Below are 21279 nucleotides of genomic sequence, written 5' to 3'. Positions count from 1 at the left end.
CAACCGGAGAACGGATGGTTGAAATCTGTCAAGCTTTAAATAAAAATGGAAAAACAGGTCACATGACAAGCAGTGGTTACACCTGAGCCGAGCAGGGCATAAACTCGCGAGTCCTTTGGTTGCAGTTCATTAAAAGGTCAAAAAGGTGAGGCGTAGAGTCACGTCGCCTGAACTGCCCAATGAACGACTCCCAGGGGCGTCTTGCCAGCTCTCGATACATCACTCGCTGCACAGTGGAGAGTTGTGCGCTCCAGATTTTTCACAGCTCAACAATGCTTCACAGCCTCATACGTCTCCAATACAAAACATCCATCAATCCTCCAACATCTGCCTCAGACATTGAAATCCCGACGCCATCTCATCATGCAAATCCCAGCATTCAGGACATACGTCTTTCACCGTAAATCGACCATTTACAGTCCAGCCCATCAATCATATCTGGATCATTTCACAAATCGCACAACACACCCTTGTTTTATTAAAGCTCCTCAATTCAGTCCATTAACAATTACCACCGCAAAGTGAGCTTTGCACACTTAAAAACTTAATTACGCATTTATTAACACCTTATTGACATCAGTTCAACCCTTGCGATGGTATCTTGCTTTTAGCCCTTCGCTCTTTTTTTAGCACTACAATGACTGCTCTGCAAAGAACATGTGGATACTTTGCATTTAAATGTAAAAAGGGCAAAAAGGAGAAAACAACTACCAAAAAAAAAAGAAGAAGTTCTGCATTTTTTGCTGCTGTTACTTTGAAATGCATGACATCTAGTTTGAATAAAATTCAACAGCGGTACACAAAACTCATGGGCTGGTATGTACCTCAATAATATAAAAAGAAGTGCAGAAAAATACTGTGTGGTATAATATTATGTGTGCTGGCTTTAAATCTTGCGTGAGACCACATACTGTACACCAGAGGTCTCAAACTCCAGTCCTCGAGGGCTGTGTCCTAAACATTTCCATGTGTCCTTGTTGCAACACACCTGAATAAAATTAATAGGTCATTAGTAAGACTATAGAACCTGACTGCATGCTTATGTGGCAACCCCTAACTGTACTCAAGTAAATTTAAGGGGGAGGAGTAGAGTTTGAGGCCCCAGCTGTACATAAAAGATGGATGTAGTGACATCACACATGGTGATGTCACCGTTAGCAGGCAAAGTTTCGCTGTGAAGCCTGAAACTGCCTCCATCGCTATCATTTGACCGAGAAACTGAGGAAAACTAGTAAATATTTGCTGAGTTGATCAAACTACAAGACCGAGTAGTCATATTACTATAGACGTCTTTTTGGAATATGAAGTTGCTTTTATATGGTTTTCACTAAAGTGACACTATTGACCTAAAAATAACTGAAGCTCGTGTTCAGAATTACAGACCATATTTTGAATCAGCCCTTGGATGTCTGATTATTATGCAAAGAATCCTTTTTGGCAGATCCCTAATAGTGTCTAATTAAAATGCATTTACAATAATCACCTAAAGCATTTAAACCTAAAGGTTTTGACATGGTTTGGGTTTTACTACAGCTCAGGCCTGTTAAGGCATGGGTGCGATGTCTCTGCTAATCTGCAACATGAATGCCAGCAGTTGATGCATTATAACCAAATAATCAGTAGGTAATAGGTCATTTGGGCCTGACCCCTTTGTCAAATCAGTGAGAAGAAGCCCAGCTTGACTGTTTCTCAGCTGATTAGCAACCCCGCCTACCAAAGTTTGTGACATGCAACGCCACCCACATTATATATAAATGAAGCATTCGCTGCATAATTCCTCAAATAAGCATCTCAAATGCTCACTAGCTCGCTACCTGGGTACACAGAGAAAGGGCAGCAGATATGAATATTTTACTCAGTTACTGCCTGACACTGTGGCTAAATCACTGTGGGAGACCAACTTATTAAAAAAAGCATGGCTGAGTAGGTGGACCTGCCACAGGAACTACAAGGGGGGTATTCAAATAGTGAACAAGCACTATAAAAATCACTTTCTGTGGTCACAATATGGCAGCTCCGTAGAAAAAGTCAGCCCAATCGTTAACTCGACAGTTTAGTCATCCAGCGCTTGCCTGATCAAGCCGTGTGGGTCAACGGACCACCATTACACGAACACAAGTGCCAAATTATCTCTTCGCTAATAATTATCTAAACAAAGTGGCTCTCCTTGGCTAACACAATAGAGAAAGCTGATGATGACTTGTTTAATTATGGGCACCCTGCACTTGTCTTAATGGATATATTGTTATCCATTTAACACTTGAGTCAACAACTCCACAATTCATTCTTAGTGACAGTAAGCTGCATTTGAATGCTTTACCTCTCACCATCTTTCTTTCCAACACGTTCTCACTCCCAAAGCGTAACATTTTACGCTAGGTGACAAATCGTCAACATATTTCGTTTTCGGGTACCCAACACGTTCCTAAATGACGACATCGGAAAAAGGAGAACACATGAGAACTGTTTGGACTCAATCTACACATGTTCGTTCATTTTCTTCAAATCGCTTTGGAAAACACTATTTTACATCATTTAACGTCTGGTTAATGTTAGGAATAAGGTTATGGTTATGGTTAGGGATAAGGTTACGGCTGGAACGCCACGGGACGTGACAAAACGTCGCTATGCTACGCCCCAGGAGTGAGAATGGGCTCTTCTTTCACTTTCATTTCCATTACAAAAGAATAAGCACAATGTTCATTGCTTTTCTGTTGTAGAAAAAATGTATTGATTTTTTTTTTTTTTAAAGCTTCTAGATGGATGGGTAATACAGCAGTATGATATCTAGTAAACCCTTTGTTCAAAGAATTCAATGTTGGTTTAAAAAGAAACATCATCAGAAAAAGGTCAAGTACAAGACCCGGACTTACAATACGTGAAAAAGCAGACAAAGTCCAGGTTAAGATTTTTGCACAGTACTGTACCTTTCACACTCTTCACCTTACCAACAGGAACAACAGCATAAGTTATGGTCTCCAGCTCAGGTTTTTACAGGCTCAAATCTCAACAAGCGAGATTTAGATATCAGATACTTTGTACGCATATTTTTCCTTGCTAGAGTCCAAGACGGAAGTCTACACAACATTCGAGCTGTGGCCACGGATTCCTTTTCAGGAATCCGTGGCCACAGGTACACAGCACTCCTCCAAAGGGAATAAAATTAAAAAAAAAAAAAAGCATTAAATGGTGTCATTAAGGATGGATGTACGAGTCTCTATGCATGCATGCAAGTCATTTTAGATTACAGCAGCTAAACAAATCGACTGTCAGGCCGCGGGAAGGAGAAACACGGCGGTATCAGCTCACAAGCCTGGTGCAAGCAATCAAATCGTTGATATCAGGAAAGTAAAAACGATAACGGCATTAAAACATACTGATGTGTGCAATTCTCTGAAAGTGTCTCAATTTGTGGTGCTCTAACAATGTCACTTACTTCTCTCATCTTCCCTCTACTGCCACACACCAGCTCATCATTTCTCTCCTCTTTCCTTTTTCTTTTATGCCAAATTAAATTTACCCAAGCAGTGCACCATTCACCATCTCCTCATGCTATTCACTTTTTTTTTTTTTTTTATAACTTGCAGATATGGAAACCTTCCCTCATTACACAAGGTCAACACTGGCACCCCACCGAGTGTCGGGAAGCTCTCAAAAAGAGCTTGAAATTGATTCATCACTGGCGGCTCTCTCAGAGGGGATGGTGTGATGAACTTTATGAGTAGAAACACACAGATGCAGAGTGATTGAGAGCTCGTCCTGAACAGTCAGAGGTAACGGCAAGAGATGAAAACATACAGTAATCTAATACTTAATCATTATATCAAGGTAATGTAGATCATAAAGTACTGCTGAAATCTCAAAAGGGACACTTCAAAATAAGAAATGAAGGAGGAAATGTTTTAATTTTTCTGTCAGAGAATAAAAGTAAAATCATAAAAAAGGTGCCAAATACGTTCAAAGCAATCAGTTAAGAGACTAAAAGAAAATTACCTGACACAAATGTTTGTTTAGTTGCAAATTAGGTCCATTAAAAACAGACAGTTAAAGGAATATTTAATGAGTGGGCTCTTAAAATCTTTCTATAACCTTAAAGTTCTCCCTAAACGCTTGTTTGGTACTCAGATCCACATTAAATGAAGCTAATTTGTGGCAGGGGTTTATTTCCCTCTTCTTGTTATGCAAATGTCTCCTGAAAACACTTAATCTTGTTCAGTTTTTTTAATAATAACACAAAAACACAAATGCTTTTTCAGTCATTACATTAATAACATGAAGATGCAGAATGTGCAGTGTGAAAAAGGTATTTACACAATAGCAACTCACACTTTCCAATGAAAACTCACATTCAGGGGGTAAAACATGGATTTCATCATTGTGCCTTTGTAATTTTAATAAAATGTCATAAAACTTCACTCTAGCAGGTTTACAGAGACAGGATGTGATGCACACATGCTCACAAGTGGGGAAGGAAGGCGACTGATGTATCAGAAGAATACAAACCGACTGCCGTCTCAACCTGTAGCTGATGGTCTCTTTTTTTTATCTACCAGATTGAGACACCTGTCAATACTTCCCAGACACGTCATATTTATTATAGTTAGGGAACTTAAAGTTAGTCAACATCATGTGGTTAGCAGTCATATGACTCCAGAATACTGAACAGGAAACCAGTTACTCAGCAAACTTTGTTTGTTGTACTTAAATGTTTGCATCATGGCTGCTGCTATGTGGGTTTTTGGGAGCTAGATGTGCCCATATTTGGACAAGAGGAGCGCCAAGTTATCAGCAAACGCAGCCAACCTGCATTTATCAACTTATAGTTGTAACACACAGAGACGCGGATTAGTAGGATATAAATAAAATACTAGAAATGTACTCGCTAAAACTGAACCACAAACTTACTGGATGTTCTCTACCTCACAGAAAATTATATTACAACTCTTACAAACACTCCATCAGCCAAACACACTGGTTGGCTACAGCTGCCCATGCCCTAAATCAAAGCATCAATCACATTCATTTTTAAGCTTTAACCACTTTTGTATAAATGGGAGTCTACTGGGATTGACTCCAGTGGCCACTAAAGGAACTACAGTTTTTTGCACTTACATAATGACTGCTTTTTTTGGGGGGGGGGGGGGGGGGGGGGGCTTGGAGTTTGCAGACTAACTGCACCACACAGCAAACTATATTACTGGTTACATAATTGCAATAAAAACACTTCAAAAGATAGAATACGACAGACATGCTTGATATTCTTACAAACACAGCATCAAGTGGCCCAGATGTTGCACCTTGTCTGCAATAAAACCTTTGAATTAAAACTAAAAATACATGAAATGCAAAATTAGCAAAGTTAATACAGCCGAGAGGCGATGATAGTGAGGGAGAATAGTGGTGCAACGGATCACGGTTGATCCGTAATCCGATCCGATCAATCCGATCACAGCGGAGTGCGATATAATGAGCGGTATGTATTATTGTAGGGTCTACCTTACAATATAAAGCGCCTTGAGGTGACTGTTGTTGTGATTTGGCGCTTTATAAATAAAATTGAATTGAATTGAGTGGTAGATACAAAGCCCTATATTGTACCATTTTTTTTTTTTAAATAATTGCGTGGAATGAGTCTTGAGTTGAATGTTTTTAACAGGCAAAAAATACTTCAATAACTAAAAAAGTAAATGTTAAATTTTTGTGTTTTTTTTTTTGTTTTTTTTTTTGCTGATCCAAAAATTGATCCGATCCGTGACTTAAAACCGTGATCCGATCCAATCCATGAGACTTTTGACCCGTTGCACCGCTAAGGGAGAATATGCCAATAGTCATGCATCCACCAAATCAACAGCTTTGGGGCACAACCACAGAGCATCTCGTCCTTGCCAGGCACCCCATCATTTGGTAAGTTATCACAGAATCTGCAACGCTCCAACTTAACACTGCAGTCAGTCTGTCGCTCGCCCACACTGGCAAATCACAACTCAGCCCAGACACCGCCACCCCTCCCCCCGCCCTCACCCCTCACCATGCTGGTTCTTTGCAGCCCCCTGAGGCTAAACACAGTCATCTCTGTTAATACTGAATGTTAAACTGCTGCAGTAAAGTGCTGTATGGAAGAGAGCCAGCAGTCTCCCGGGCTGCTGTGTGAAATTATGTCCCCGACTTCAGGTAGCTCCGAAGTAAACAAAATGTCCTTTTCATGGCTCTCGCGTGTGTCTCAACAAGCGTTTCAGTGTTTCCTGCCACTTCCTGTTTTGGTTTGCTGGGCCCATGCTAGATCCAACCACTTCCTCCTCTCAGAGTTATCTTTACACAGAGAGAAACTCATGCTGCAGATAAGGATTGTGAAACTATTAACACAGAGGAGCAGCCAAAAATTGAAGCACAAGCCTTGATGTACTTCTCCTCAGAAACAAGTGAAAATAAAGCTTGCAGGTGAACAGTCTTCACTTCTATGAAAGGCAGAGCAGCAGAAAACAGGCAACTCAACACAGAGCTCAGGCAGCATAAAGGAAACAAAAGGAAAGAACTCAATCAATATGGTAAAACTCCTGACACAAATTACCCACCATCCCGTAAAGGCCGCCTTCTCCCAACAGATGGGAACCAATTAGCCACCTGACTCCCAGAAAACACTTGGGCAGCCGTGTGGAGCCAAGATGCAAATGAAGCAGAGGGAAAGGTGGAAGCGGACCTGCCAACGTCCTGGGAGAGGAGAAATTAATGGAGGAGACAGCGGAAGTGCGCTTTTGGAAAATGGAAAGAGAAAAAAGGAGAGAAATGATGTATGGAGGGAGCACAGAGAGCTGGACTGAAGATCCCCAGAGAGCTAACAGAAACAAGGGGGGAAAATATCTGGTTAAGGAGGATGTTTATTAATATTGCATTAGCATCAGGTTGATATATCAAATGCCTCAAATTTGACCTACCTGTCATATTTAACCAACTCAAAATGAATCTTTGCAAACTCCAACTGTGGCTCACCAATCAGTGTAGGTGCAGAAAAAAAATGCAAAGTAAGTTTGTGATTTATGAGTGTTAAAATTTACACGAGAAGGCAGGGCTGCATAACACTGTGAGCTATACAGGATCAAAGATCAGTTGATGTGCTCATGCCTTTGCTCATGGTTTGATGCGTAGGCAATTTGTTGAATTTTTGTGAATGCACACCTCTTCAACTGTTTGTTAAGGCAAATGTCTAATCAACCAATCATGTGGCAGCAATTCAATGCATGGTCAAAATAACCTGTTGAAGAGCAAATTGCGCAGCAGAATATGGAAAAAAAAAAAATGTGACTTTGAATGTTGCATGGTTTTTGGTCTGAGTTTTTTCAGAGTCTGCTGATGTACAGGGACGTTCACACAAAACCATCTCCAGAGTTTACAGAGACCGATTTGAAAAAGAGAAAATATCCAGTGAGTGACAGTTCACTGGATGAAAATACCTTACTCATGCTAGAGCTCTGAACATAACAGAAAGCAATGGTAACTCAAATAACACCTCATTATGACCACAGCCTGCAGAAGAGCATCTCTGAGTGCACCTCAAACCTTGAAGCAGATGGGCTACAGCAGCAGAAGACCACTCCTGTCAGCTAAGAAGAATCTGAGGCTGCTGTTCACACAAGTTCATCAAAGTTGGAGAATAGAAAATTGAAATAAACATTGCCTGGTGTGATGAGTCTTGATTTCTGCTCCGACATTCAGATGGTAGCTTCAGGATTTCATATAAACGACATGAAAACATGGATCCATCCTTCCTTGTATGAATGGTTCAGTCTGATCATGGAGGATATTCTCTAGGCACACTCTGGACTCCGCACAAGCTGAGCATCATGACATGATAATGAGTTCACTGTATGACAACCCTCACTTGACCTCCAGTGACCTCCACGGTCACTCATGACCTCAATCCAAAAGAGCATCTTTGGGATGTGGTGGAATGGGGATATCACATCACGGATGTGTAGCAACTGTGTGGCGCTATTCTATCAAATATGAATAAAGAACCTGCGAGGAATCTTTCAGTGAGCATTGGTAAATCTATGCCGTAAATAATTCTGAAGTCAAAAACCCAGCACCGGCAAGCTGTTACAAAAACCTTAACCTGCAGGGTTGAAAAATAATCTCCCCGTTTCAACTGACACTGAATGAACGTGCAACATTTTATGATGTTAAATATCAAACATCTACCCAAGAGCAGAGAAAGAGACAAGCAGCTGGAATAAGATGCCAGGACGAGTTAAGCTCTCCAGAGGACAGTCTGAAAGCTGTGCATGTTTCTAAGGATCCTTGCCTCAGCAAACTTAAAGGCAGTGTTTACCTTCATTCCCTCTGACTGCTCGCAGAAGGCAGGCAGCTGCTGGATGAAGCCAAGTAAATATTTGTAAGTGTTGGTGATATAAGGCGACATATTCCCCCAGAGATTTAGTCGCACTGGTGCTGAAGTGTGCGACTCTGCATAACCTGGACTTCTAACAAGGACTGCATGGAAATGTAGGGCAGAGATGTTACATTGTTCCCTTGAAAGTCTGTTAAAATTGCTGTGATTTGTTACTAAAAAGAAAGTTGGCTTATAAGGGGGCTGCAACAAGGACCAGAAGAAGACAAATATAGATTAATTTCAACTGTGTGTGTGAAAAGCCACTCTGTGAGAAACAAGGGTGAAAATGCACAGCTGTAAATGAGCAAAGCAAGTCATCTTTAAGGCTTCCCTTTAGTCCAAACTAATATACGTAAAACCTGTCCATATACTTTTGACCATCTAGTATGACCACATAACCAGAGGAGAAAAAAAAAACATTCCATTTGCATTACTTCCTAAGATTTATGAGATTTTCACTCTGTGTGTTTATTTCTCACATACAAAGCACTATAAAATTTTGCACGTCTGGTTCCTTGAATTTTTTTTTCTAAAAAAAGATTAATTGCCAAGCCCCACAGGACCCAGGGCAGCCCACCCTACCCCACTGCAGAGGAAACTGTACCCACCCCAACATTCAATCGTCTCCCAGACTATACAAGACAACAGACACCCAGGTTAAGTTTATTCTCCACCTCTCCTATGTCTCTCCCCCACCTGCAGAGTGGACTCCTGCAAGGATGGAACAACCTCCCCGCCAGTTGAAGAGCCCCCCAGTTAGCCGGATGCACCAGAGGCCCCCTGCGCCAGGGCTGAGCCCCCGTGCACCCACCCGCCCACAACCTCGGTGACACACCGACGAGGACCGAAGCCCCCAAGGCCCAGCCAGAGCCCCAGCACGGAGGCGAAGCACCCCCGAACCCCAAACCCCCACACCTGCCCCGGATCCACTCAGGGGCAGCCAGGCCACCAGGCCAGTAACCTACGTCCACCAGTACAGACCATCCTCCAGCCCCGCTGCACGCAGCCACGAGGAGAACAACCTCTAAGAGCAACCAGAGCCACTAACCAGGTTATGAACACAACCCCCGGGTTAAGCCCTCCAGGGATAACGTCTCTAGGGGTCCTCCAGGCGCCCTAAGCCCGTCCCAACTCCACATCAACCACAGTAGCTAAGGTGGGACAAAACCACGACCCCCTACCCCCACTAGGTGATGGAGCCGATCAAAGGAGCCCAGAGGGATTGATCTAATGTGGTGGCAGAGGCTATATCGAGACTAATGTGATCTATTAGATGGTTTCTATATTGGCTAGAATTAAGATTATTTTTATTTTTCCAGTTCATGAGGACTGTTTTCTTGGCGATGCATAGGGCCGTAAAAACCATGTGGACTGTATTAGTTTCTGTAGTGACCTCATCCAATTTTCCCAACAAGCACACTAAAGGGGAGGTTGGAATTTTACATTTCAGACACTTTGATAAGTCTTCACATATCTCGTGCCAAAACTTCTGCACTGGTGGACAGAACCAAAGAGCGTGGATGTAATTGTCTGGTGTATTGCCTTGACAGTGTGAGCAGTTGTTGGAAGATGTAAAGTCCATCTTGAACATCCGATGACCTGTATAGTGCACTCTATGTAGTGTTTTGTATTGTATTAATTGCAGACTGGGATTTTTAATCAATTTAAAGGTTTTTAAGCATACCTGAGACCAGAAGTTTTGGTCTAAGCTGACTGATAAATCTGCTTCCCACTTTGCAATAGGAAGGGATATTGATTCATCTAATTTAAAAAGTGTTCTGTATATTTTAGATAATAATTTGGGGGGTTTAAGAGTAAGAAAATGTACCGCACTTGGTGGTGTTTGTAATTCAACTTGACTGAGGTTAAATTTCTTTTTTACTATGGATTTAATTTGTTGATATTCTAAAAATCTTTTCTTGTTGATCCCATATTGTGCAACTAGTCTGTCAAATGGAATAAATTTGTTTCCCTCTAATATATGTTCTAAGTATTTAATTCCTTTACAACTCCATTCTGGGAAATTAATCATATTATTGTTTTGTAATATGTCAGGGTTATTCCAGATAGGTGTACGTTTGCATGGGATTAATGAAGACTCCGTTATTTTTAGAAACTCCCACCATGCTGTCAGAGAAAAGCTGATGTTGATGCTTTTAAAGCATTCATGTCTTTTGATGTTTGAGCTAATAAATGGTAGGTCTGAAATCTCTAGATCATTGCATAGTGCCTGTTCAACATCTAGCCAGGGCTCATCTAAGAAGGTATGTTTTAACCATTCTGAGATTAACTGAAGCCTGTTGGCTAAGAAGTATTGGTGAAAATTAGGCAGATCTAATCCTCCCCTATCCTTGGTTCTTTGTAGCGTTTTTAAGCTGATACGCGGGGGTTTATCTTTCCAAAGGAATTTAGAAATATATGAATCCAGAGATCTGAACAAATCTTGTGATGGTTTGTTAGGGCTCATCAAAAATAAGTAATTTATTTTTGGCAAGATCATCATTTTTATAGTGGCGACCCTTCCCATGAGTGATATGGGTAACGATTTCCATCTAGTCAGATCGCCTTCTACTTTCTTTAGAAGTGGGATGTGGTTTAATTTAGTTAAGTCTGAAAGCTTAGGAGAAACATTAATACCTAAATATTTAATATTTCCAGATTGTAGTGGGGCAGAGGAAGAATTATGGAAGGAGCAGTTAATGGGAAGAACTGTAGATTTTGACCAGTTAATTGAATAATCTGAAACTCTTGAAAACCAGTTTATTAGAGTAATTACCTCAGAGAGGTTGGTTTGTGTGTTTTGCAGAAAAAGCAACACATCATCCGCATAGAGACTGATTTTATGTTCTATGTTCTTACATTTTATGCCCTTAATTGTTGTAGCCTGTCTAAATGCTGCTACTAGAGGTTCGATAAAAATTGCAAAAAGTGAAGGGGAGAGTGGTTCCTTGAATTAAGTGATACACCTAAACTGCAGCTCCAGACTTTTGTTCTTTTTGCCTAAAACAAAGACCGCAATGTCTCTGTGAAATACCTCAGCAGCTTTTAAATTACTGCAAGCCCAAATCTGTGAGAGGAGAACATGTACATTTTTTTGGTTTGTTTTTGTTTGGTTTGTTTGGCCAAGCTTGTCAAATCCATCACATTTCAAGTGCAGAGTACAATCAGATTTGTTTTGACTCTCACTGCCAAACTTTCTTTTCAGGCAGGTTGACGGGTTACCACAACTCTTCCCAGTAAACAAGCAACTTATGAATACATGTGGCTTTTGTTTGGAGGAACAACTTCTAATTAGATGGTGTTGACAAAGAAGAAACAAAACTGCAGCAATGTAAAGCTAGTTTGAGCCAATAGATGAAAACTGTGTAACTTGGGGAGATATTTTGTCTTTTAATAATATAAGTGTAAGGTTGTAGCAGGATGACTGCACTGAATGAACTCTTAAAGTTAAACATTTCTCCTGTTGCACTCAGTCTGATATTCTGTCTTTTCTGTACCATGCCTACTTGCTTGCTCTGCAACATCTCCTGATGAGTCACCAACGCCGAACCCTGTTCATTTAAACAGCATTTAATAAACACTGTTAATTCATTTCAATTAATGTCATTAACATTAAATCCTGCCAGTTTGGCAGGTATAACGAGGCAAAAGGCCCTGGGCCTAGCTGCACCAACTGTTTAATAAGCCTGAATTAAGAGAACTTTTGCACACAAAATTAAACCACTCCAACTATTTACGTAAAAACTGCCAGGTAAAAATGTGCTTAACTGAATCAGTTAATGCTAGCTGTTATCTAATAAACATGAACCAACCCAACAATCTACCAAAACTACTATTTCTTCATTAATATTTAATCAAATTAGCATTAACTCAACAACCTAAAATTAGCTAACACGTGGCCTATTTAGAGTAGCTAATAAAACTAATTTTTATATATATATATATATATATATATATATATATATATATATATATATATATATATATATATATATATATATATATATATACACACACACACACACACACACACACACACACACACACACACACACACACACATATATATATATACATACACACACACACCCTGTATAGCAAACCACTGACAAAGCTAACATTTAAGTGCTAATATCTGATCTTTTAAGATAAAGCTAGTTCAAGTGGCTAACTTAGGTTAGCAACTTGCTATTATAGTAACTAATATGTAACTTGTTAGGAGCGAGCCAACTCAACAATCGGATAAATCTAATGCTAGCCTGCAAACATAAGACTTATTTAAAAGTGTGCTAACTCAACCAACTGACATGTGTCACAAGCTAATAGTGATAATAGTAAGCAACACTGCAAACAGACCTGGAGCACTGGTTAGTGGAGTCATGTTTTCAAAGCTTTTTTGCATTCATCCTAGCAATTTGAAACCAGATTGACGAGTGCAGGACAAGAAGCTACGCTCACTGACCTGTCAATGACAAAGTAACCCTCTTCTTAAGAATGCCTTCTGTTCTTCTGCTTTTTTACTCTAATTTGTGACCAAGAATTACAAAATAATCATCACATCATATTAAATAATACGTAAATCCCGTAAAGTAAAGTGGTTAGTCAGGCTCAAGAGGCCTGGGGCTGTTTTCCCATAGATTTCAACAATGGATTAGAAACCAGAGGAGTCACACCCTGCTGGTTATTAGACAATGCAGATTCTTTTCACATCTTTTTTAAATTTAACTTTATATAAAAGGCTACAGTTAACTGTCAACCCTGTGGCCCTTTGAAATGGATCCTTCACTGGTGTTCAAACTTCTTGGTATTTTTCAAATAATTAAATTTAGCAGCCAAATTCTCACATTTGGAAGAGCTGACAGACTGTCGCCTGCTGAAAGTGTCTTTTTTTTTGTTAAGAAAAGGGGGGGGAGGACAGGTTATAAAGCAGTAAACGTTTAATTATTTGCGCAACAGGGAAATAAAACTGTGATAATAGTTCCAGATAATTAAGCTAAAGCCCAAAATTAGGTAGGAGCGCAAACATCCTAAACGCTGCATGAAGTCTGGCAGCTGAAAAAATAAATAAATAAATGACAATGTCATAGGGAAGATTAAGACTGGGTTAGATCAAAGTTTACATTTAGATTAGTGGTAATCACAGTGCACAGTTTCATGAAATGACCCTGTGTCTTCTTGCTGAAAAGGCACAACAAGCGCTGCGTAAAGCACAACATGGATGGCCTGTGGCACAGCTGGGGCGCTTCACTTATTGTAGGTTGTTAAAAACCATTTACAGAATAAAATTCAGGCAGTGTTTGAGGACATCAGCGTTTAAACATGAATTCTCGCAGTCTCAGTAAACACAGCGGGCAGATAAAGCTGAGCAGACCCAATTACCGAAGTGCATACTGGTAAGGGCAGTTTGATGAAGGCGCAGGGATCCTGATAACAACACAAAGGAAGTGCGATAAAGAAACAAAGAGGAAGGTAAATCCGCTCGTACAGGAACTTCTTGTGCTTTTGCAAAAGTGCACACTGCTAAAATATTCATTTTCCTAAAATAAGTACCTAAATAAAGTCACTATCATGCATTCCGTGTTGCGCGAATCTCCGAGCACAATGCGCACGCAAAAGTGAGCAGACAAAGCCAAACAACGGGGATGCTGCTCCTACCTTTGCACGACAAAACAAAGCAATCCTCTCTCTCATGATAACTTGTTTCTTCCGTGTTTCGAACCCCTTAGACCAGGCTTCACTCACCAAATCACCGTTTTAAGAGATAAGAGGAAGAGAGACACGGCGCTTACCTTTTGTTAGTTCCTCTGTCTGCCTGATGTATGACGGCGGATGTCTGCTCTTCACCGCTCCTCTGTAGATTTAAGCAGGGCACCAGCAGCAGCAGCAGAAGAGGTGGTTGCGAAATTGTTGGTACGCGCTTCGGCTTGTTTAGTGGGCGGCGTGGCTCTCCACTGTTTTCATCCCGTGTTTCCAACCAGCCCTCCCACTCCTTGCACTCACGCTGTACTCGCTCAGCCTCCTTCTCAAAGCGGATACGCCCTCTCACTGTCAGGGGAAGACAAAATAATGTGTATAAATAAATACATCACAGGCTGCAGGTATCAGAGTAAAACAGGCTGCGCTGCGATGTGATGCGGGTCCTGCTGCACTCCCGAGCTCCTCTGGGGCTCTAACTGCTCTGCAAAAGGCATGTGCGGTTTTAAAGTGGAAACAGATGCCCGGAGGAGGAGGGGTACAGTCTGTCCTTTTTGACAAGTGCCATTCAGAAAAGCTGGGGTATGTCTACACCCCACGCAACCACCCCCCAGCTCCTTTCATGCCTTATTATATTAATTAATCCGAACCCTAGATACACAAAAACCCACGATGTTTGACCCAGTTTCACCTCTGCTCTCCCATCCAGTCCAGACTTATTTGTGCCCCCTTTTAAGCCCTAACAACCCCCGTGGTTACCCAAGTTCCTTTAACTTGGTTGTCCTACTTTTTAAGTGGCCTCCATTTTACATTTTAAGTGCCTGCCCAGTATCGCCCATTCACGCAGTCATTAATTTCAAGCTAAATCTCCTCCTATATCCATTTCTTCCTAAAGGCTGTTCCCACGTGCATGCCATTTCCATGTATAGCTCCAGCAGGCGGCCTCCTCCAACAACAGGGAAGCTCAGGTCGTTGTCACGCCATATAAGGGCGGCTGTGAAATGTCATAAGTGAGTGAACCTCAACTATAAAAACACTGCCAGCTGTAGTGGCTGACATTCAACTACAAACTATGGATCTACCACCCACCTAAACACTAGGGCTGTTTTGACTGAGCATCCATGATCCCAGGGTTTTGTGGTTCAGATTCTTGTTTGCCATTATGATTTTTTTTTTTATTCTTGATTCCTTTTCATGATAATTCTCTTCATGCACTGTAGGTTTTGGTCAAAGTGGTATTTTTAGTTCCCTCAGTGTTTCCCCGCCTGAATCAAATTGTCTGTGTGATCAGTATTTCTCTTTTACTTTCTTCCTGCTTCACTTTGAAAGTTTAGTTTCTTTCCATGTCCTGCTTTAGTTAAAAACACCAGTTCCAAAAAAGGAACAGTTTGCAAATATCATATTTTATTCACAAAATACAACATAGAGAACTTATTAAATGTTTAAACTAAGACATTAAAATATTAGCTTGTTTTGAATTTCATGGCGGTATCAGAACTCATGAATGTTGTAGCAGGGGAAGCAAAGGGTTGGAAATGTAAGTGATACTAAAATAAACAGCTGGAGGAATATTTTGCAACTAATTAGGTTAAATGGGAAGTGGTCAGTTACAGACGGAGTCTAAAAAGAGCATCTTTGAGAGGCAGAGTTTCTCAGAAGTAAAGATGGGCAGAGGTTTACAAAATCAGCAAAACTCCATCTACAAATTGTTGAATCAAGACTTTGAATATCATCCAGAGAGAATATGAAGAAATCTCTGTGTGTAAGGGACAAGGTGGAAAATCAATATTGGATGCTAACAAACACTGCCGTGTTCTCTGCGCCAAAGCCCATTTACGTCTAGCAGCTGTTCAAAATGACCTTCTGTTTTTCAGAAAACTGTACAATTGATATGTACAATTTTTTGAAAATGTATTTTCAGAAAAATTAATCAAATGTGTTTATGAGATTTGCAAATCATCGTATTTGTTTTTAATTACATTTTGTTTTAGTGTCTCCTTGCTTTGAGATTTAACTTCTCTGTCTGAATTTTTTCAACTCCTCACTGCAGGCATGCCATGTGCCTGCCTGCTTCAAGTCCTCCACCATAATCCCTGTCCCCAAGAAACCTAGGATCACTGGACTAAATGACTACAGACCCGTGGCTCTGACATCTGTGGTCATGAAGTCATTTGAGCGCCTAGTTCTCTCCCATCTCAAGACCCTCACGGCCCCCCTCCTGGACCCCCTGCAGTTTGCATACAGAGCCAACAGGTCTGTAGATGACGCCATCAACATGGCCCTACACTTCATCCTGCAGCATCTGGACTCCCCAGGAACCTACGCCAGGATCCTGTTTGTGGACTTCAGCTCTGCCTTCAACACCATCCTTCCAGACCATCTCCGAGGCAAGCTTTCCCAGATGAATGTGCCTGATCCCATCTGCCGGTGGATCACTGACTTCCTGACGGACAGGAAGCAGCATGTGAGGCTGGGAAAGAATGTCTCGGACTCCCGGACCATCAGCACCGGCTCCCCTCAGGGCTGTGTTCTTTCTCCTCTGCTCTTCTCCCTGTACACCAACTGCTGCACCTCCACCCACCAGTCTGTCAAGCTAATCAAGTTTGCAGATGACACCACCGTTATCGGACTCATCTCGGACGGGGATGAGTCTGCCTACAGGAGGGAGGTTGAACGTCTGGTGTCCTGGTGCAGCCACAACAACCTGGTGCTGAATGCCCAGAAGACAGTGGAGATTATTGTAGACTTCAGGAAGCACACAGCCCCACTCCCCCCCATCATCCTGACTGACACCCCCATCACCTCTGTGGACTCGTTCCGCTTCCTGGGTACCACCATCACCCAGGACCTGAAGTGGGAGCCCACCATCACTTCCGTCATTAAGAAAGCCCAGCAGAGGATGTACTTCCTGAGGCAGCTGAAGAAATTCAACCTGCCAACACGGACGATGATGCAATTCTACACTGCAATCATCGAGTCCATCCTCACCTCCTCCATCACCGTGTGGTACGCTGGAGCCACTATCAGGGACAAACAGAGACTGCAGCGTGTTGTGCGCTCTGCTGAGAAGGTGATTGGCTGCAGACTCCCATCTCTGCAGGACCTGTACACCTCCAGGACACTGGGGCGTGCAGCTCGGATCTCAGCTGACCCTTCTCACCCTGGACACAGTCTGTTTGACCTGCTCCCCTCAGGCAGGAGGCTCCGGTCCATTCGCACCAGAACCTCTCGCCATAAGAACAGTTTCTTCCCCTCTGCTGTCGGACACATGAACAATAACCGTATGACTGTTCCCACCACTAACACATGACCCTACGCTGTGTTCACTGCATCATTCCATGTTTGGCACTGATCACCACCTGCACTCATGTATATATCATGTATATATCTATCCACTTAGCACTTTTAATTCTTATTCTTATTTTTATATTTTTATGACAGTATGTTTGCACTGAAGCACCGCAGCAATTTCCTAATGTTGTAAACCTGCTCAACATTTGGCAATAAAACCCTTTCTGATTCTGATTCTGATTCTGATTCTGAATATCTTCATCACTTTTACTTTTCATTCAGCTACTGCTTCCAATCTAACAATATAGATGTATTAATACAGTCCTGCCTCCATCTTTAGTGCATTGTCTGTTATTTTACCAGCCTGTGCTCCTTGTTTGTTTGTTTTTTGCCACTTCTTCTTCTTCTTTGTGGTTTTAATCAAGGATTGCTCTTTGTGTTTCCTTTTTGGAGTAGGTAGACGGTTCAACTTTATCGCATTCTTTAGATTGGGTCCTCTACACTCTACACCACCACATCATGGGATGTGCCAGCCTGGAAGCCCCACAACTCAAGGACCCAAAGGATTGGCTGCCCTGTCATATTATAGGCAGGATATGTTCACTGCCTGTCCTTCTGATGCCATGTCTACTGGAGCAAGCAAGCTGGAGGCAAGAGCCTGTAAGAAAGTTGGTCTCTGCGGGAGCATAAGGATTCCCAGATCGTGCTGAGGGAGATCGTTTTCTTTTCTAATTGGGAAAGATGAAACATTCTGCAGAAAGCCATGAAGAAACATTCAGAATTGCTTTGTTTCCTGTTGTGACACCTCCACACAAGGCTGCAGTGAGTCAAGCGTGCCTAAAATGCGAGCATTGAATGGTTATGGTTATGCACAAGCAATAACCAATAGATCTGTAATAATCATAGCTTTGGGTGGGTGCTTTTAATATTGTGGCTGATCAGTGTGTTGCAGTTTAAAAGAATAACAAAAGTCTCTTTTAAATAATTGGAGGGAAGGCTGTGGAATTTGGCTTTGAGTTTACTTTCAAGTGATGTCAATTTCATCATTAGACGGTGAGCACAAGGCTCGTGGGGATATCCATATGCCTGCTAGGCTTCTGTGACTGTGCAGATTTGTCCAATAACATTACAGTGCACCAGCTACACATGTATTCTAGGCAGCAGACTTTGTTGTGGACATGGACTGTAAATGATACGATGGCCTGTTCTACTTGTTTGTAATCCACTGAGAGTATAAGCAGAGGCTCAAGTCAGACTTTTTACCCAGAATGTTTGAGTCTCAGTCCAGGTTTATACTTAAGTTTTAGTTTTGCCTTCCCACTTTTATTTTCTGTCACTGTTTGCTTAATTTTATGCAGTAAAACTATGATTATGATTATGGTTTGGATAAGCTCAAATTTCATTGCTTTCTTTCTCCAATGATGATTTTACTGTACCTGTAATTACACCCCCATCTGCACGTCATTTTCTATAAAATCCTTTGTTATCCCCATTTAATACTGATGAGAATGCAAATGACCTATAAATAGGCAAAGGAGTGCATTTTAGTAGCCATACAAATGGAAATGAAAACAACTGGCTTCTTAGCAGGAGCCTGATAGATTAAGCAGTAGGTGGGGGCCCACTGGTCACCAAACACCTCTATTGTTGCTAAACGACCCTGAGGCTAACCTAAACAGCCTAACTGTTGCTGTTGTTTACATATATATATTTGCTGTTTGTTGTATATATATAATTTTGCAGCAGGCGGTTCTGCTCACTAAAGTTGCTTTATTTGAACCAATTGTTACTCAGTCAAATAAAAGCAAAGATGCAGTAAAAACTTTTTTAAATCACAACACAAGGCACTCTAAGAGAGTAAAAGAGGTTTCTATTTAATATAATAGATTGCAGAAGATGAGAATATTGCCATATTCCCTCATAGGAAATTCAAAAACTACCATAATTGTTAAAGTCTGATCCTCTGAGAGTATTATGGGGGTAATATAACCACTTTCTGCCAGTGAAGGAGCTCTGATTTGCTTCAAAAGTGATTTCACCAGCATCAGATTGAACATTAGGATTAAATGTGATGAGTAATTAAAAGTAATGGCAAATGCAGCTCATAAGCGGACAGCTGAGGTAGATGCAGGGAAGTCTCTCAGTTAAATTATTAAAAGGGGGCCTTGGGATGCATTGAAAAAGATCTTAGATATACTGCATGTGTGAATGTGTGTGCTTAAGTTTCTTTGAAGCCACCTGTGATGCAGACCTAAGCCTCGGTCCCTCTAGAGTTCAATGACTGTATTGCTGCAGCCTTTAACACATTTTCTTTAATTATGGAGGATAAGGAGTTTGAATCTGTGATGCATCAAGACTCTGAAATGGCAACCTCCCCCTGGAGTCCACAAATGTCTGACAGAGCTTCGGGCTCCTGGGAAGTTTGGGAACTCTCATGCAAGATTGAGTTAATGAAAACAGATAGGACATCTGAAATGCTAATGCTGACTTTTTGGTGCCTAAATCTGGCTGCAGCCCATGGGACTCACTGGTTCAAATACATGAGTGAGCCTGTGATAGAGACGTGCACTTGTCACGGGAGAGCAAAGCTAAGCATTAGCTTACCCTCACTTAAATGCTGTCCATTCTGCTTTGCACTTACAAACAAAATGCTTGGCAGAAACCAAAAAATTGTCCTCAGGAGACCAACTTATAGAAGAGCGTTCACTTTACTCTGTCAGAGAGCAGTGAAGCTTTACGCTGCCCCAATTTCTTATCCTTTGTTCTACAAAAAATATACGAAGCTTGCTCTCCATTGACATGCACATTCGCTCTGTCCGCCCACATGCAGTTAATTAAAGGAACCACATGCACGGCTCAGCCAGCTTGTCAGACCTGCCAGTCATCAGCGCAGCGTGACAATGATCTGACCATCACTGGCTTAATTGGCATTCGGTAGACACGCTCCCCTCCTTACTGTAGGCTAAATAAACACACAGACAGGCAGGATGAAACCTTCAGTCTTCATCTCTCTTGATCGATAGCCCTGTAGCAGCTCACCGGACATGCGAGCAACCGCTGCGGGAGGATTCCTTAACCTGTAAACTTGGCTTAGAGAAAAACTGCACATGAATAGTGCAAATAAAGCTGGAGAGGCCAACTGAAAAGTTTTGGGAGTTCTTGTCTATTCAGAAAAAGAAATCAAATCACTGGATCAGGTTTAAAAGTTGAGAGCCTCAGCCAGCGCAGGAGACACATGGACAGAAACACATTCAACAAGCAAAGAGAAAAAGCTCTTAAGGTTCCTGGACACTGTCCGTGAGGTTAAACTACCCAGTTTGACTGATAAGATAAGACTGACGTGACTTGACTTGACTAACAGATGACACATCAGATCCCAGTCACAAAGACCTAGAGGCTGGTCTATGATCAACACAAAGTATTAATGGTCGATGGAGGTTGTTGGTGTCGCTAGGTCACAAAGAGGACAGTGCAGGACCAAGAGCCTCCTTTCATTGTTTTGGTCATTTGCACACATTTGCATGGAAGACATCAAGTTGTTAGCGAACACTCGCCAACTATTCTACTCTACTGTGCAAAGTGCAACATAAACAGGAAATAGAGCATTTGGCTTCACAGTAAAACTGCATTTTGAAAGATGTTGGTTGCAGTTGTGAGGTACAGTTTTTACTTTGAAAGAGAACCTTTTCCATTTCTGTTGTGCTCTTTTCTCAACTTTTGCAGAAACATCAGCATCTTTGGTGCCAACTACGTGTGATCTGGTTCTTACATAGCACTTTTCTCCTCTGAGCACTCAGTGCTTTATACAACTTGCTTCATTCGTAAAAGCGCTTTTTCTGTGTATGTGCTCTCTAACATTCACACTAAATGGATTAGAAAGCAAATTGGGGTAAGTATCTTGCCCAAGA

At 41.5% G+C, this 21279-nt stretch overlaps 1 protein-coding gene across 4 annotated transcripts in view; it reads right to left on the bottom strand.

Annotated features, from left to right (window-relative positions):
- The window catches only part of rnf152 (ring finger protein 152), a 58018-nt gene extending 43380 nt beyond the window's left edge, over positions 1-14638 (bottom strand). For 2 of the 4 annotated variants that reach the window (XM_080864264.1, XM_080864263.1), the window contains exon 1: positions 14176-14563. The gene's annotated coding sequence lies outside the window, so the exon portion shown is untranslated. Of the gene's footprint in view, positions 1-14175 lie in introns of all 4 variants that reach the window. The other 2 variants (XR_013969505.1, XR_013969506.1) reach the window with 2 other exon arrangements.
- Positions 14639-21279: the final 6641 nt, after the last annotated feature.

The sequence above is a fragment of the Rhamphochromis sp. 'chilingali' genome, assembly GCF_963969265.1.
Source record: "Rhamphochromis sp. 'chilingali' genome assembly, chromosome: 18".
Classification (NCBI taxonomy): Eukaryota; Metazoa; Chordata; class Actinopteri; order Cichliformes; family Cichlidae; genus Rhamphochromis; species Rhamphochromis sp. 'chilingali'.
The sequence above is the reverse complement of the archived record's forward strand: the minus strand, read 5'-3'. Positions and strand labels throughout refer to the sequence as shown.